The 17,500-nt window shown below is 52.7% G+C and overlaps 1 pseudogene; it reads right to left on the reverse strand.

Annotated features, from left to right (window-relative positions):
* Nucleotides 1-17,418: 17,418 nt before the first annotated feature.
* The window catches only part of LOC135713849 (5.8S ribosomal RNA), a 146-nt pseudogene continuing 64 nt past the window's right edge, over nt 17,419-17,500 (reverse strand).

The raw sequence follows: 17,500 nt of genomic DNA on the forward strand, positions 1-17,500 counted from the left end.
AACTCAGCCAATTGTACCATCCACTCTGCGGCTCAACTCAGTCAGTTGTACCAAAGCATGAATCTGAAAAAAATGCACATTAGGCCGTAGGGAAATACAGCTGCGGTCCCGCCAAGCCATCTCACCCATGCCAGAGCTGATTCCATCGGCCTATACTGGTCTCAGGCCGAGGACACACTCCACTCTGCGGCTCAACTCAGCCAATTGTACCATCCACTCTGCGGCTCAACTCAGTCAGTTGTACCAAAGCATGAATCTGAAAAAAATGCGCATTAGGCCGTAGGGAAATACAGCTGCGGTCCCGCCAAGCCATCTCACCCATGCCAGAGCTGATTCCATCGGCCTATACTGGTCTCAGGCCGAGGACACACTCCACTCTGCGGCTCAACTCAGCCAATTGTACCATCCACTCTGCGGCTCAACTCAGTCAGTTGTACCAAAGCATGAATCTGAAAAAAATGCGCATTAGGCCGTAGGGAAATACAGCCGGGGTCTTGCCAAGCCATCTCACCCATGCCAGAGCTGATTCCATCGGCCTATACTGGTCTCAGGCCGAGGACACACTCCACTCTGCGGCTCAACTCAGCCAATTGTACCATCCACTCTGCGGCTCAACTCAGTCAGTTGTACCAAAGCATGAATCTGAAAAAAATGCACATTAGGCCGTAGGGAAATACAGCCGGGGTCTTGCCAAGCCATCTCACCCATGCCAGAGCTGATTCCATCGGCCTATACTGGTCTCAGGCCGAGGACACACTCCACTCTGCGGCTCAACTCAGCCAATTGTACCATCCACTCTGCGGCTCAACTCAGTCAGTTGTACCAAAGCATGAATCTGAAAAAAATGCACATTAGGCCGTAGGGAAATACAGCTGCGGTCCCGCCAAGCCATCTCACCCATGCCAGAGCTGATTCCATCGGCCTATACTGGTCTCAGGCCGAGGACACACTCCACTCTGCGGCTCAACTCAGCCAATTGTACCATCCACTCTGCGGCTCAACTCAGTCAGTTGTACCAAAGCATGAATCTGAAAAAAATGCACATTAGGCCGTAGGGAAATACAGCTGCGGTCCCGCCAAGCCATCTCACCCATGCCAGAGCTGATTCCATCGGCCTATACTGGTCTCAGGCCGAGGACACACTCCACTCTGCGGCTCAACTCAGCCAATTGTACCATCCACTCTGCGGCTCAACTCAGTCAGTTGTACCAAAGCATGAATCTGAAAAAAATGCACATTAGGCCGTAGGGAAATACAGCTGCGGTCCCGCCAAGCCATCTCACCCATGCCAGAGCTGATTCCATCGGCCTATACTGGTCTCAGGCCGAGGACACACTCCACTCTGCGGCTCAACTCAGCCAATTGTACCATCCACTCTGCGGCTCAACTCAGTCAGTTGTACCAAAGCATGAATCTGAAAAAAATGCGCATTAGGCCGTAGGGAAATACAGCCGGGGTCTTGCCAAGCCATCTCACCCATGCCAGAGCTGATTCCATCGGCCTATACTGGTCTCAGGCCGAGGACACACTCCACTCTGCGGCTCAACTCAGCCAATTGTACCATCCACTCTGCGGCTCAACTCAGTCAGTTGTACCAAAGCATGAATCTGAAAAAAATGCGCATTAGGCCGTAGGGAAATACAGCTGCGGTCCCGCCAAGCCATCTCACCCATGCCAGAGCTGATTCCATCGGCCTATACTGGTCTCAGGCCGAGGACACACTCCACTCTGCGGCTCAACTCAGCCAATTGTACCATCCACTCTGCGGCTCAACTCAGTCAGTTGTACCAAAGCATGAAACTGAAAAAAATGCGCATTAGGCCGTAGGGAAATACAGCCGGGGTCTTGCCAAGCCATCTCACCCATGCCAGAGCTGATTCCATCGGCCTATACTGGTCTCAGGCCGAGGACACACTCCACTCTGCGGCTCAACTCAGCCAATTGTACCATCCACTCTGCGGCTCAACTCAGTCAGTTGTACCAAAGCATGAATCTGAAAAAAATGCACATTAGGCCGTAGGGAAATACAGCCGGGGTCTTGCCAAGCCATCTCACCCATGCCAGAGCTGATTCCATCGGCCTATACTGGTCTCAGGCCGAGGACACACTCCACTCTGCGGCTCAACTCAGCCAATTGTACCATCCACTCTGCGGCTCAACTCAGTCAGTTGTACCAAAGCATGAATCTGAAAAAAATGCACATTAGGCCGTAGGGAAATACAGCTGCGGTCCCGCCAAGCCATCTCACCCATGCCAGAGCTGATTCCATCGGCCTATACTGGTCTCAGGCCGAGGACACACTCCACTCTGCGGCTCAACTCAGCCAATTGTACCATCCACTCTGCGGCTCAACTCAGTCAGTTGTACCAAAGCATGAATCTGAAAAAAAATGCACATTAGGCCGTAGGGAAATACAGCTGCGGTCCCGCCAAGCCATCTCACCCATGCCAGAGCTGATTCCATCGGCCTATACTGGTCTCAGGCCGAGGACACACTCCACTCTGCGGCTCAACTCAGCCAATTGTACCATCCACTCTGCGGCTCAACTCAGTCAGTTGTACCAAAGCATGAATCTGAAAAAAATGCACATTAGGCCGTAGGGAAATACAGCTGCGGTCCCGCCAAGCCATCTCACCCATGCCAGAGCTGATTCCATCGGCCTATACTGGTCTCAGGCCGAGGACACACTCCACTCTGCCGCTCAACTCAGCCAATTGTACCATCCACTCTGCGGCTCAACTCAGTCAGTTGTACCAAAGCATGAATCTGAAAAAAATGCACATTAGGCCGTAGGGAAATACAGCTGCGGTCCCGCCAAGCCATCTCACCCATGCCAGAGCTGATTCCATCGGCCTATACTGGTCTCAGGCCGAGGACACACTCCACTCTGCGGCTCAACTCAGCCAATTGTACCATCCACTCTGCGGCTCAACTCAGTCAGTTGTACCAAAGCATGAATCTGAAAAAAATGCGCATTAGGCCGTAGGGAAATACAGCCGGGGTCTTGCCAAGCCATCTCACCCATGCCAGAGCTGATTCCATCGGCCTATACTGGTCTCAGGCCGAGGACACACTCCACTCTGCGGCTCAACTCAGCCAATTGTACCATCCACTCTGCGGCTCAACTCAGTCAGTTGTACCAAAGCATGAATCTGAAAAAAAATGCGCATTAGGCCGTAGGGAAATACAGCCGGGGTCTTGCCAAGCCATCTCACCCATGCCAGAGCTGATTCCATCGGCCTATACTGGTCTCAGGCCGAGGACACACTCCACTCTGCGGCTCAACTCAGCCAATTGTACCATCCACTCTGCGGCTCAACTCAGTCAGTTGTACCAAAGCATGAATCTGAAAAAAATGCACATTAGGCCGTAGGGAAATACAGCCGGGGTCTTGCCAAGCCATCTCACCCATGCCAGAGCTGATTCCATCGGCCTATACTGGTCTCAGGCCGAGGACACACTCCACTCTGCGGCTCAACTCAGCCAATTGTACCATCCACTCTGCGGCTCAACTCAGTCAGTTGTACCAAAGCATGAATCTGAAAAAAATGCGCATTAGGCCGTAGGGAAATACAGCCGGGGTCTTGCCAAGCCATCTCACCCATGCCAGAGCTGATTCCATCGGCCTATACTGGTCTCAGGCCGAGGACACACTCCACTCTGCGGCTCAACTCAGCCAATTGTACCATCCACTCTGCGGCTCAACTCAGTCAGTTGTACCAAAGCATGAATCTGAAAAAAAATGCGCATTAGGCCGTAGGGAAATACAGCCGGGGTCTTGCCAAGCCATCTCACCCATGCCAGAGCTGATTCCATCGGCCTATACTGGTCTCAGGCCGAGGACACACTCCACTCTGCGGCTCAACTCAGCCAATTGTACCATCCACTCTGCGGCTCAACTCAGTCAGTTGTACCAAAGCATGAATCTGAAAAAAATGCACATTAGGCCGTAGGGAAATACAGCCGGGGTCTTGCCAAGCCATCTCACCCATGCCAGAGCTGATTCCATCGGCCTATACTGGTCTCAGGCCGAGGACACACTCCACTCTGCGGCTCAACTCAGTCAGTTGTACCAAAGCATGAATCTGAAAAAAATGCGCATTAGGCCGTAGGGAAATACAGCCGGGGTCTTGCCAAGCCATCTCACCCATGCCAGAGCTGATTCCATCGGCCTATACTGGTCTCAGGCCGAGGACACACTCCACTCTGCGGCTCAACTCAGCCAATTGTACCATCCACTCTGCGGCTCAACTCAGTCAGTTGTACCAAAGCATGAATCTGAAAAAAATGCGCATTAGGCCGTAGGGAAATACAGCCGGGGTCTTGCCAAGCCATCTCACCCATGCCAGAGCTGATTCCATCGGCCTATACTGGTCTCAGGCCGAGGACACACTCCACTCTGCGGCTCAACTCAGCCAATTGTACCATCCACTCTGCGGCTCAACTCAGTCAGTTGTACCAAAGCATGAATCTGAAAAAAATGCACATTAGGCCGTAGGGAAATACAGCTGCGGTCCCGCCAAGCCATCTCACCCATGCCAGAGCTGATTCCATCGGCCTATACTGGTCTCAGGCCGAGGACACACTCCACTCTGCGGCTCAACTCAGCCAATTGTACCATCCACTCTGCGGCTCAACTCAGTCAGTTGTACCAAAGCATGAATCTGAAAAAAAATGCACATTAGGCCGTAGGGAAATACAGCTGCGGTCCCGCCAAGCCATCTCACCCATGCCAGAGCTGATTCCATCGGCCTATACTGGTCTCAGGCCGAGGACACACTCCACTCTGCGGCTCAACTCAGCCAATTGTACCATCCACTCTGCGGCTCAACTCAGTCAGTTGTACCAAAGCATGAATCTGAAAAAAATGCACATTAGGCCGTAGGGAAATACAGCTGCGGTCCCGCCAAGCCATCTCACCCATGCCAGAGCTGATTCCATCGGCCTATACTGGTCTCAGGCCGAGGACACACTCCACTCTGCGGCTCAACTCAGCCAATTGTACCATCCACTCTGCGGCTCAACTCAGTCAGTTGTACCAAAGCATGAATCTGAAAAAAATGCGCATTAGGCCCTAGGGAAATACAGCCGGGGTCTTGCCAAGCCATCTCACCCATGCCAGAGCTGATTCCATCGGCCTATACTGGTCTCAGGCCGAGGACACACTCCACTCTGCGGCTCAACTCAGCCAATTGTACCATCCACTCTGCGGCTCAACTCAGTCAGTTGTACCAAAGCATGAATCTGAAAAAAATGCACATTAGGCCGTAGGGAAATACAGCTGCGGTCCCGCCAAGCCATCTCACCCATGCCAGAGCTGATTCCATCGGCCTATACTGGTCTCAGGCCGAGGACACACTCCACTCTGCGGCTCAACTCAGCCAATTGTACCATCCACTCTGCGGCTCAACTCAGTCAGTTGTACCAAAGCATGAATCTGAAAAAAATGCGCATTAGGCCGTAGGGAAATACAGCTGCGGTCCCGCCAAGCCATCTCACCCATGCCAGAGCTGATTCCATCGGCCTATACTGGTCTCAGGCCGAGGACACACTCCACTCTGCGGCTCAACTCAGCCAATTGTACCATCCACTCTGCGGCTCAACTCAGTCAGTTGTACCAAAGCATGAATCTGAAAAAAATGCGCATTAGGCCGTAGGGAAATACAGCCGGGGTCTTGCCAAGCCATCTCACCCATGCCAGAGCTGATTCCATCGGCCTATACTGGTCTCAGGCCGAGGACACACTCCACTCTGCGGCTCAACTCAGCCAATTGTACCATCCACTCTGCGGCTCAACTCAGTCAGTTGTACCAAAGCATGAATCTGAAAAAAATGCACATTAGGCCGTAGGGAAATACAGCTGCAGTCCCGCCAAGCCATCTCACCCATGCCAGAGCTGGTTCCATCGGCCTATACTGGTCTCAGGCCGAGGACACACTCCACTCTGCGGCTCAACTCAGCCAATTGTACCATCCACTCTGCGGCTCAACTCAGTCAGTTGTACCAAAGCATGAATCTGAAAAAAATGCGCATTAGGCCGTAGGAAAATACAGCCGGGGTCTTGCCAAGCCATCTCACCCATGCCAGAGCTGATTCCATCGGCCTATACTGGTCTCAGGCCGAGGACACACTCCACTCTGCGGCTCAACTCAGCCAATTGTACCATCCACTCTGCGGCTCAACTCAGTCAGTTGTACCAAAGCATGAATCTGAAAAAAAATGCGCATTAGGCCGTAGGGAAATACAGCCGGGGTCTTGCCAAGCCATCTCACCCATGCCAGAGCTGATTCCATCGGCCTATACTGGTCTCAGGCCGAGGACACACTCCACTCTGCGGCTCAACTCAGCCAATTGTACCATCCACTCTGCGGCTCAACTCAGTCAGTTGTACCAAAGCATGAATCTGAAAAAAATGCACATTAGGCCGTAGGGAAATACAGCCGGGGTCTTGCCAAGCCATCTCACCCATGCCAGAGCTGATTCCATCGGCCTATACTGGTCTCAGGCCGAGGACACACTCCACTCTGCGGCTCAACTCAGCCAATTGTACCATCCACTCTGCGGCTCAACTCAGTCAGTTGTACCAAAGCATGAATCTGAAAAAAATGCGCATTAGGCCGTAGGGAAATACAGCCGGGGTCTTGCCAAGCCATCTCACCCATGCCAGAGCTGATTCCATCGGCCTATACTGGTCTCAGGCCGAGGACACACTCCACTCTGCGGCTCAACTCAGCCAATTGTACCATCCACTCTGCGGCTCAACTCAGTCAGTTGTACCAAAGCATGAATCTGAAAAAAAATGCGCTTTAGGCCGTAGGGAAATACAGCCGGGGTCTTGCCAAGCCATCTCACCCATGCCAGAGCTGATTCCATCGGCCTATACTGGTCTCAGGCCGAGGACACACTCCACTCTGCGGCTCAACTCAGCCAATTGTACCATCCACTCTGCGGCTCAACTCAGTCAGTTGTACCAAAGCATGAATCTGAAAAAAATGCACATTAGGCCGTAGGGAAATACAGCCGGGGTCTTGCCAAGCCATCTCACCCATGCCAGAGCTGATTCCATCGGCCTATACTGGTCTCAGGCCGAGGACACACTCCACTCTGCGGCTCAACTCAGTCAGTTGTACCAAAGCATGAATCTGAAAAAAATGCGCATTAGGCCGTAGGGAAATACAGCCGGGGTCTTGCCAAGCCATCTCACCCATGCCAGAGCTGATTCCATCGGCCTATACTGGTCTCAGGCCGAGGACACACTCCACTCTGCGGCTCAACTCAGCCAATTGTACCATCCACTCTGCGGCTCAACTCAGTCAGTTGTACCAAAGCATGAATCTGAAAAAAATGCGCATTAGGCCGTAGGGAAATACAGCCGGGGTCTTGCCAAGCCATCTCACCCATGCCAGAGCTGATTCCATCGGCCTATACTGGTCTCAGGCCGAGGACACACTCCACTCTGCGGCTCAACTCAGCCAATTGTACCATCCACTCTGCGGCTCAACTCAGTCAGTTGTACCAAAGCATGAATCTGAAAAAAAATGCGCATTAGGCCGTAGGGAAATACAGCCGGGGTCTTGCCAAGCCATCTCACCCATGCCAGAGCTGATTCCATCGGCCTATACTGGTCTCAGGCCGAGGACACACTCCACTCTGCGGCTCAACTCAGCCAATTGTACCATCCACTCTGCGGCTCAACTCAGTCAGTTGTACCAAAGCATGAATCTGAAAAAAATGCACATTAGGCCGTAGGGAAATACAGCCGGGGTCTTGCCAAGCCATCTCACCCATGCCAGAGCTGATTCCATCGGCCTATACTGGTCTCAGGCCGAGGACACACTCCACTCTGCGGCTCAACTCAGCCAATTGTACCATCCACTCTGCGGCTCAACTCAGTCAGTTGTACCAAAGCATGAATCTGAAAAAAATGCGCATTAGGCCGTAGGGAAATACAGCCGGGGTCTTGCCAAGCCATCTCACCCATGCCAGAGCTGATTCCATCGGCCTATACTGGTCTCAGGCCGAGGACACACTCCACTCTGCGGCTCAACTCAGCCAATTGTACCATCCACTCTGCGGCTCAACTCAGTCAGTTGTACCAAAGCATGAATCTGAAAAAAAATGCGCTTTAGGCCGTAGGGAAATACAGCCGGGGTCTTGCCAAGCCATCTCACCCATGCCAGAGCTGATTCCATCGGCCTATACTGGTCTCAGGCCGAGGACACACTCCACTCTGCGGCTCAACTCAGCCAATTGTACCATCCACTCTGCGGCTCAACTCAGTCAGTTGTACCAAAGCATGAATCTGAAAAAAATGCACATTAGGCCGTAGGGAAATACAGCCGGGGTCTTGCCAAGCCATCTCACCCATGCCAGAGCTGATTCCATCGGCCTATACTGGTCTCAGGCCGAGGACACACTCCACTCTGCGGCTCAACTCAGTCAGTTGTACCAAAGCATGAATCTGAAAAAAATGCGCATTAGGCCGTAGGGAAATACAGCCGGGGTCTTGCCAAGCCATCTCACCCATGCCAGAGCTGATTCCATCGGCCTATACTGGTCTCAGGCCGAGGACACACTCCACTCTGCGGCTCAACTCAGCCAATTGTACCATCCACTCTGCGGCTCAACTCAGTCAGTTGTACCAAAGCATGAATCTGAAAAAAATGCACATTAGGCCGTAGGGAAATACAGCCGGGGTCTTGCCAAGCCATCTCACCCATGCCAGAGCTGATTCCATCGGCCTATACTGGTCTCAGGCCGAGGACACACTCCACTCTGCGGCTCAACTCAGTCAGTTGTACCAAAGCATGAATCTGAAAAAAATGCGCATTAGGCCGTAGGGAAATACAGCCGGGGTCTTGCCAAGCCATCTCACCCATGCCAGAGCTGATTCCATCGGCCTATACTGGTTTCAGGCCGAGGACACACTCCACTCTGCGGCTCAACTCAGCCAATTGTACCATCCACTCTGCGGCTCAACTCAGTCAGTTGTACCAAAGCATGAATCTGAAAAAAATGCGCATTAGGCCGTAGGGAAATACAGCCGGGGTCTTGCCAAGCCATCTCACCCATGCCAGAGCTGATTCCATCGGCCTATACTGGTCTCAGGCCGAGGACACACTCCACTCTGCGGCTCAACTCAGCCAATTGTACCATCCACTCTGCGGCTCAACTCAGTCAGTTGTAACAAAGCATGAATCTGAAAAAAATGCACATTAGGCCGTAGGGAAATACAGCTGCGGTCCCGCCAAGCCATCTCACCCATGCCAGAGCTGATTCCATCGGCCTATACTGGTCTCAGGCCGAGGACACACTCCACTCTGCGGCTCAACTCAGCCAATTGTACCATCCACTCTGCGGCTCAACTCAGTCAGTTGTACCAAAGCATGAATCTGAAAAAAAATGCACATTAGGCCGTAGGGAAATACAGCTGCGGTCCCGCCAAGCCATCTCACCCATGCCAGAGCTGATTCCATCGGCCTATACTGGTCTCAGGCCGAGGACACACTCCACTCTGCGGCTCAACTCAGCCAATTGTACCATCCACTCTGCGGCTCAACTCAGTCAGTTGTACCAAAGCATGAATCTGAAAAAAATGCACATTAGGCCGTAGGGAAATACAGCTGCGGTCCCGCCAAGCCATCTCACCCATGCCAGAGCTGATTCCATCGGCCTATACTGGTCTCAGGCCGAGGACACACTCCACTCTGCGGCTCAACTCAGCCAATTGTACCATCCACTCTGCGGCTCAACTCAGTCAGTTGTACCAAAGCATGAATCTGAAAAAAATGCGCATTAGGCCCTAGGGAAATACAGCCGGGGTCTTGCCAAGCCATCTCACCCATGCCAGAGCTGATTCCATCGGCCTATACTGGTCTCAGGCCGAGGACACACTCCACTCTGCGGCTCAACTCAGCCAATTGTACCATCCACTCTGCGGCTCAACTCAGTCAGTTGTACCAAAGCATGAATCTGAAAAAAATGCACATTAGGCCGTAGGGAAATACAGCTGCGGTCCCGCCAAGCCATCTCACCCATGCCAGAGCTGATTCCATCGGCCTATACTGGTCTCAGGCCGAGGACACACTCCACTCTGCGGCTCAACTCAGCCAATTGTACCATCCACTCTGCGGCTCAACTCAGTCAGTTGTACCAAAGCATGAATCTGAAAAAAATGCGCATTAGGCCGTAGGGAAATACAGCTGCGGTCCCGCCAAGCCATCTCACCCATGCCAGAGCTGATTCCATCGGCCTATACTGGTCTCAGGCCGAGGACACACTCCACTCTGCGGCTCAACTCAGCCAATTGTACCATCCACTCTGCGGCTCAACTCAGTCAGTTGTACCAAAGCATGAATCTGAAAAAAATGCGCATTAGGCCGTAGGGAAATACAGCCGGGGTCTTGCCAAGCCATCTCACCCATGCCAGAGCTGATTCCATCGGCCTATACTGGTCTCAGGCCGAGGACACACTCCACTCTGCGGCTCAACTCAGCCAATTGTACCATCCACTCTGCGGCTCAACTCAGTCAGTTGTACCAAAGCATGAATCTGAAAAAAATGCACATTAGGCCGTAGGGAAATACAGCTGCAGTCCCGCCAAGCCATCTCACCCATGCCAGAGCTGGTTCCATCGGCCTATACTGGTCTCAGGCCGAGGACACACTCCACTCTGCGGCTCAACTCAGCCAATTGTACCATCCACTCTGCGGCTCAACTCAGTCAGTTGTACCAAAGCATGAATCTGAAAAAAATGCGCATTAGGCCGTAGGGAAATACAGCCGGGGTCTTGCCAAGCCATCTCACCCATGCCAGAGCTGATTCCATCGGCCTATACTGGTCTCAGGCCGAGGACACACTCCACTCTGCGGCTCAACTCAGCCAATTGTACCATCCACTCTGCGGCTCAACTCAGTCAGTTGTACCAAAGCATGAATCTGAAAAAAATGCGCATTAGGCCGTAGGGAAATACAGCCGGGGTCTTGCCAAGCCATCTCACCCATGCCAGAGCTGATTCCATCGGCCTATACTGGTCTCAGGCCGAGGACACACTCCACTCTGCGGCTCAACTCAGCCAATTGTACCATCCACTCTGCGGCTCAACTCAGTCAGTTGTACCAAAGCATGAATCTGAAAAAAAATGCGCATTAGGCCGTAGGGAAATACAGCCGGGGTCTTGCCAAGCCATCTCACCCATGCCAGAGCTGATTCCATCGGCCTATACTGGTCTCAGGCCGAGGACACACTCCACTCTGCGGCTCAACTCAGCCAATTGTACCATCCACTCTGCGGCTCAACTCAGTCAGTTGTACCAAAGCATGAATCTGAAAAAAATTCACATTAGGCCGTAGGGAAATACAGCCGGGGTCTTGCCAAGCCATCTCACCCATGCCAGAGCTGATTCCATCGGCCTATACTGGTCTCAGGCCGAGGACACACTCCACTCTGCGGCTCAACTCAGCCAATTGTACCATCCACTCTGCGGCTCAACTCAGTCAGTTGTACCAAAGCATGAATCTGAAAAAAATGCGCATTAGGCCGTAGGGAAATACAGCCGGGGTCTTGCCAAGCCATCTCACCCATGCCAGAGCTGATTCCATCGGCCTATACTGGTCTCAGGCCGAGGACACACTCCACTCTGCGGCTCAACTCAGCCAATTGTACCATCCACTCTGCGGCTCAACTCAGTCAGTTGTACCAAAGCATGAATCTGAAAAAAAATGCGCTTTAGGCCGTAGGGAAATACAGCCGGGGTCTTGCCAAGCCATCTCACCCATGCCAGAGCTGATTCCATCGGCCTATACTGGTCTCAGGCCGAGGACACACTCCACTCTGCGGCTCAACTCAGCCAATTGTACCATCCACTCTGCGGCTCAACTCAGTCAGTTGTACCAAAGCATGAATCTGAAAAAAATGCACATTAGGCCGTAGGGAAATACAGCCGGGGTCTTGCCAAGCCATCTCACCCATGCCAGAGCTGATTCCATCGGCCTATACTGGTCTCAGGCCGAGGACACACTCCACTCTGCGGCTCAACTCAGTCAGTTGTACCAAAGCATGAATCTGAAAAAAATGCGCATTAGGCCGTAGGGAAATACAGCCGGGGTCTTGCCAAGCCATCTCACCCATGCCAGAGCTGATTCCATCGGCCTATACTGGTCTCAGGCCGAGGACACACTCCACTCTGCGGCTCAACTCAGCCAATTGTACCATCCACTCTGCGGCTCAACTCAGTCAGTTGTACCAAAGCATGAATCTGAAAAAAATGCGCATTAGGCCGTAGGGAAATACAGCCGGGGTCTTGCCAAGCCATCTCACCCATGCCAGAGCTGATTCCATCGGCCTATACTGGTATCAGGCCGAGGACACACTCCACTCTGCGGCTCAACTCAGCCAATTGTACCATCCACTCTGCGGCTCAACTCAGTCAGTTGTACCAAAGCATGAATCTGAAAAAAATGCACATTAGGCCGTAGGGAAATACAGCTGCGGTCCCGCCAAGCCATCTCATCCATGCCAGAGCTGATTCCATCGGCCTATACTGGTCTCAGGCCGAGGACACACTCCACTCTGCGGCTCAACTCAGCCAATTGTACCATCCACTCTGCGGCTCAACTCAGTCAGTTGTACCAAAGCATGAATCTGAAAAAAATGCACATTAGGCCGTAGGGAAATACAGCTGCGGTCCCGCCAAGCCATCTCACCCATGCCAGAGCTGATTCCATCGGCCTATACTGGTCTCAGGCCGAGGACACACTCCACTCTGCGGCTCAACTCAGCCAATTGTACCATCCACTCTGCGGCTCAACTCAGTCAGTTGTACCAAAGCATGAATCTGAAAAAAATGCGCATTAGGCCGTAGGGAAATACAGCCGGGGTCTTGCCAAGCCATCTCACCCATGCCAGAGCTGATTCCATCGGCCTATACTGGTCTCAGGCCGAGGACACACTCCACTCTGCGGCTCAACTCAGCCAATTGTACCATCCACTCTGCGGCTCAACTCAGTCAGTTGTACCAAAGCATGAATCTGAAAAAAAATGCGCATTAGGCCGTAGGGAAATACAGCCGGGGTCTTGCCAAGCCATCTCACCCATGCCAGAGCTGATTCCATCGGCCTATACTGGTCTCAGGCCGAGGACACACTCCACTCTGCGGCTCAACTCAGCCAATTGTACCATCCACTCTGCGGCTCAACTCAGTCAGTTGTACCAAAGCATGAATCTGAAAAAAATGCACATTAGGCCGTAGGGAAATACAGCCGGGGTCTTGCCAAGCCATCTCACCCATGCCAGAGCTGATTCCATCGGCCTATACTGGTCTCAGGCCGAGGACACACTCCACTCTGCGGCTCAACTCAGTCAGTTGTACCAAAGCATGAATCTGAAAAAAATGCGCATTAGGCCGTAGGGAAATACAGCCGGGGTCTTGCCAAGCCATCTCACCCATGCCAGAGCTGATTCCATCGGCCTATACTGGTCTCAGGCCGAGGACACACTCCACTCTGCGGCTCAACTCAGCCAATTGTACCATCCACTCTGCGGCTCAACTCAGTCAGTTGTACCAAAACATGAATCTGAAAAAAATGCGCATTAGGCCGTAGGGAAATACAGCCGGGGTCTTGCCAAGCCATCTCACCCATGCCAGAGCTGATTCCATCGGCCTATACTGGTCTCAGGCCGAGGACACACTCCACTCTGCGGCTCAACTCAGCCAATTGTACCATCCACTCTGCGGCTCAACTCAGTCAGTTGTACCAAAGCATGAATCTGAAAAAAATGCACATTAGGCCGTAGGGAAATACAGCTGCGGTCCCGCCAAGCCATCTCACCCATGCCAGAGCTGATTCCATCGGCCTATACTGGTCTCAGGCCGGCCGAGGACACACTCCACTCTGCGGCTCAACTCAGCCAATTGTACCATCCACTCTGCGGCTCAACTCAGTCAGTTGTACCAAAGCATGAATCTGAAAAAAATGCACATTAGGCCGTAGGGAAATACAGCCGGGGTCTTGCCAAGCCATCTCACCCATGCCAGAGCTGATTCCATCGGCCTATACTGGTCTCAGGCCGAGGACACACTCCACTCTGCGGCTCAACTCAGCCAATTATACCATCCACTCTGCGGCTCAACTCAGTCACTTGTACCAAAGCATGAATCTGAAAAAAATGCACATTAGGCCGTAGGGAAATACAGCCGGGGTCTTGCCAAGCCATCTCACCCATGCCAGAGCTGATTCCATCGGCCTATACTGGTCTCAGGCCGAGGACACACTCCACTCTGCGGCTCAACTCAGCCAATTGTACCATCCACTCTGCGGCTCAACTCAGTCAGTTGTACCAAAGCATGAATCTGAAAAAAATGCGCATTAGGCCGTAGGGAAATACAGCCGGGGTCTTGCCAAGCCATCTCACCCATGCCAGAGCTGATTCCATCGGCCTATACTGGTCTCAGGCCGAGGACACACTCCACTCTGCGGCTCAACTCAGCCAATTGTACCATCCACTCTGCGGCTCAACTCAGTCAGTTGTACCAAAGCATGAATCTGAAAAAAATGCACATTAGGCCGTAGGGAAATACAGCTGCGGTCCCGCCAAGCCATCTCACCCATGCCAGAGCTGATTCCATCGGCCTATACTGGTCTCAGGCCGAGGACACACTCCACTCTGCGGCTCAACTCAGCCAATTGTACCATCCACTCTGCGGCTCAACTCAGTCAGTTGTACCAAAGCATGAATCTGAAAAAAATGCGCATTAGGCCGTAGGGAAATACAGCTGCGGTCCCGCCAAGCCATCTGGCACATGCTACAGGTCATTCCATCGGCCTATACTGATCTCAGGCCGAGGGACACCGATCCCGAGAGCAGCACCGAGTACCGCGGGTTGGTGGCATGGCATATGAATGCAGTATTGGTCGATGGGAAATGTCAACTGGTACCTAGCAAGTAAACAGGTACCTAGAAACGGTCAATCTCACGGACACCAACCACGACGACGACAGCAGGTAGGTATATTTTCTTTTTTTCAGGTGCAGCAGGTAAGTATATTTTCTTTTTGTCAGGTGCAGCAGGTAAGTATATTTTCTTTTTTATAGGTTTATTTCATTTATTTATTTAGCAACACAATTATTCTCACCCCATACCACTGTCATGCAAGCGAGCTATGCCGAACATAGCCGGGGGATTAATAAGGTCGATGTGCCCAGTTAAAAATACATTGTCCTCATCGGCCATGTGACGGGCAGCCGAGATAGCGTAGGCTATCGAGCTATTAAGCCATGGCCAGCTAAGCTGCCTTCCAGCATCAGGGACCACCGTCACCCAACACCCTACCGCATGTGCTATTATCAGACGTTGTTCATGGCCGAGGTCGCTCAGGCGTTTCCTGCGGTAGGTTGTTGGGTACAACGCCACAAGCAGTTTCCTGATGAAGGTTGGCAGCATCTGACGTTGCGCGCACCGGCCCAGTACCGCATCAAAGTGATGCTGGAGGCATCCCGGCATCCAGTCACGGTTCATCAACGATTGTGCCACGAACTCAGGATAGGGAATTGCTGGCTGCTGGTAGCGCTGCAATAAATAGAAAAGGTAAGTATTAGTTAAGTTAGGATTAGTTTAGGTTAAGTTAGGATTAGTTTAGGTTAAGTTAGGATTAGTTTAGGTTAAGTTAGGATTAGTTTAGGTTAAGTTAGGCTTAGTTTACTCACCGCGATGGGCTGCTCCACTGACTGGCGCACGTTCTGCTGCTCGCTGAGCCGAGCAATCTCGACGATAGCCGTATCCAGATCTCTCCGTAGTTCTGCCATTTGAGACACCATCACACCGAAACGCAGCTCCATTGCCGCTAATCGTCCCGCCGCGCCACAGCACGACAATGGAGACTGCGTGTTTCGCCTCGACGACGGTCCAGGCTGCGGGCTGGATGTGACTGGCCCAGGGGACTGCGGGGACCATTCCCTGGCTGTAGAGGGGCCAGGCTGCGGGCTGGATGTGACTGGCCCAGGCTGCGGGGACCATTCCCTGGCTGTAGAGGGACCAGGCTGCGGGGACCATTCCCTGGCTGTAGAGGGGCCAGGCTGCGGGGACGGTTCTCGCGGCGTGGCCGGCGTGGCGGCCCGTCGACGGGGTAATCTTCGCCGCAGACTGCGGCTCCCACCAGGCTGCGGGGACGGCGCTATCGGCGGTGTGGCCCGTGACTGACTCCGACGTCTCTTTCGCCGACGGTCTGATGGCGGCGGCGGCGATGGCGACCGTGATGGTGGCCCCTGCTCCTGCCACATGGAACGTGTCGTTGCCGGCATCTTCACACGATTAGACTGTGAAAAAACAAAGAAAAATGTATGGTTACTTTGATTTGTTCTACAAACACAAAAGTACCACATATGGCAACATGGTTGAATCGAACACTGACCTACTTTACTGACATGTAGCTAGTTTTAGCTATATGGCCAGTAAACGAAAGTCATTGTTCGGTTTGAGCCGTGAGCCGAGCTGAGCACCACAATGGGACAATGGTGGTGTGTTTTGTTAGTATTGTAAGTACACTGAGGACCGGCAGCGTATTGGTGGCATGGTCTACGAGCGAGCGAGTATGTGCGCGAAGCACTCCTCAACGTAATCGTCCAACCTCACCACAACGTTTCACCTCTTAAAATCGTTCCTCGTGCCGTATGATGCACAGCCCAACAGCGCTGGGCGTGGCCGCTGGTAGGTAGGCAGTTAGTGTGTGTTCGTTGTTTCCATCCATTCCGACAAGTCCACCATGATTTACGAGTCCGACTGACTGCAGGGGACTTGTGCAAAAAAAAAAGACAAGTCCAGCACAAGCACCATGTGATGGGTTTTTCGTTCCATCTTCCGATCATCGGATTGTTTGACTATTGACTATTGCATTGCATACCTTTAGGCGCCGGGGGACTTCATGCAGAAAAGAGAAGTCCACACACCAAGGCCTATAACCAAGGCCATGATGGGGACTTCTCTTCTCATACACAACACACACACGTCTCGACGGACACGCGCGCACCACCACCATATGGTGATGATGAGCGCGGCCGGAAAATAACCACCGCACCTCACCGCGCCACCTCACACACCTCACACCTCACACACCTCACCAAGGAACCACCGCGCCACCTCACACAGAGCACACACCAAGGAACCTGCATCAGCACCAGGGGGCAACTGTCGGGTGACCTTGCGTCCTTGCGGACACGAAAGCTGTTTCGTAATGGCTCGCAATGTCCTCTTGTGAACGCGGGAGACAAGTGCCCTGCGGCGAGCCGATCGGCCAACCGCAGGTGAATGTCTCCGCTCGGATAATCGAGTTCAACGGGCTTGAGCCCTAGGCAGTTTCACGTACTTTTTGACTCTCTATTCAGAGTGCTTTTTAACTTTCCCTCACGGTACTTGTTCGCTATCGGTCTCGTGTGTACATCGTACTGTTGTACGATGTGCAATATGCGTTCAACTTGTTGGTGTTCATGTGTCCTGCAGTTCACAT

This window comes from Ochlerotatus camptorhynchus, unplaced genomic scaffold (assembly GCF_037179485.1).
Source record: "Ochlerotatus camptorhynchus isolate MF236.1 unplaced genomic scaffold, CSIRO-AGI_Acam_v1.1 ptg000588l, whole genome shotgun sequence".
Taxonomy (NCBI): Eukaryota; Metazoa; Arthropoda; class Insecta; order Diptera; family Culicidae; genus Ochlerotatus; species Ochlerotatus camptorhynchus.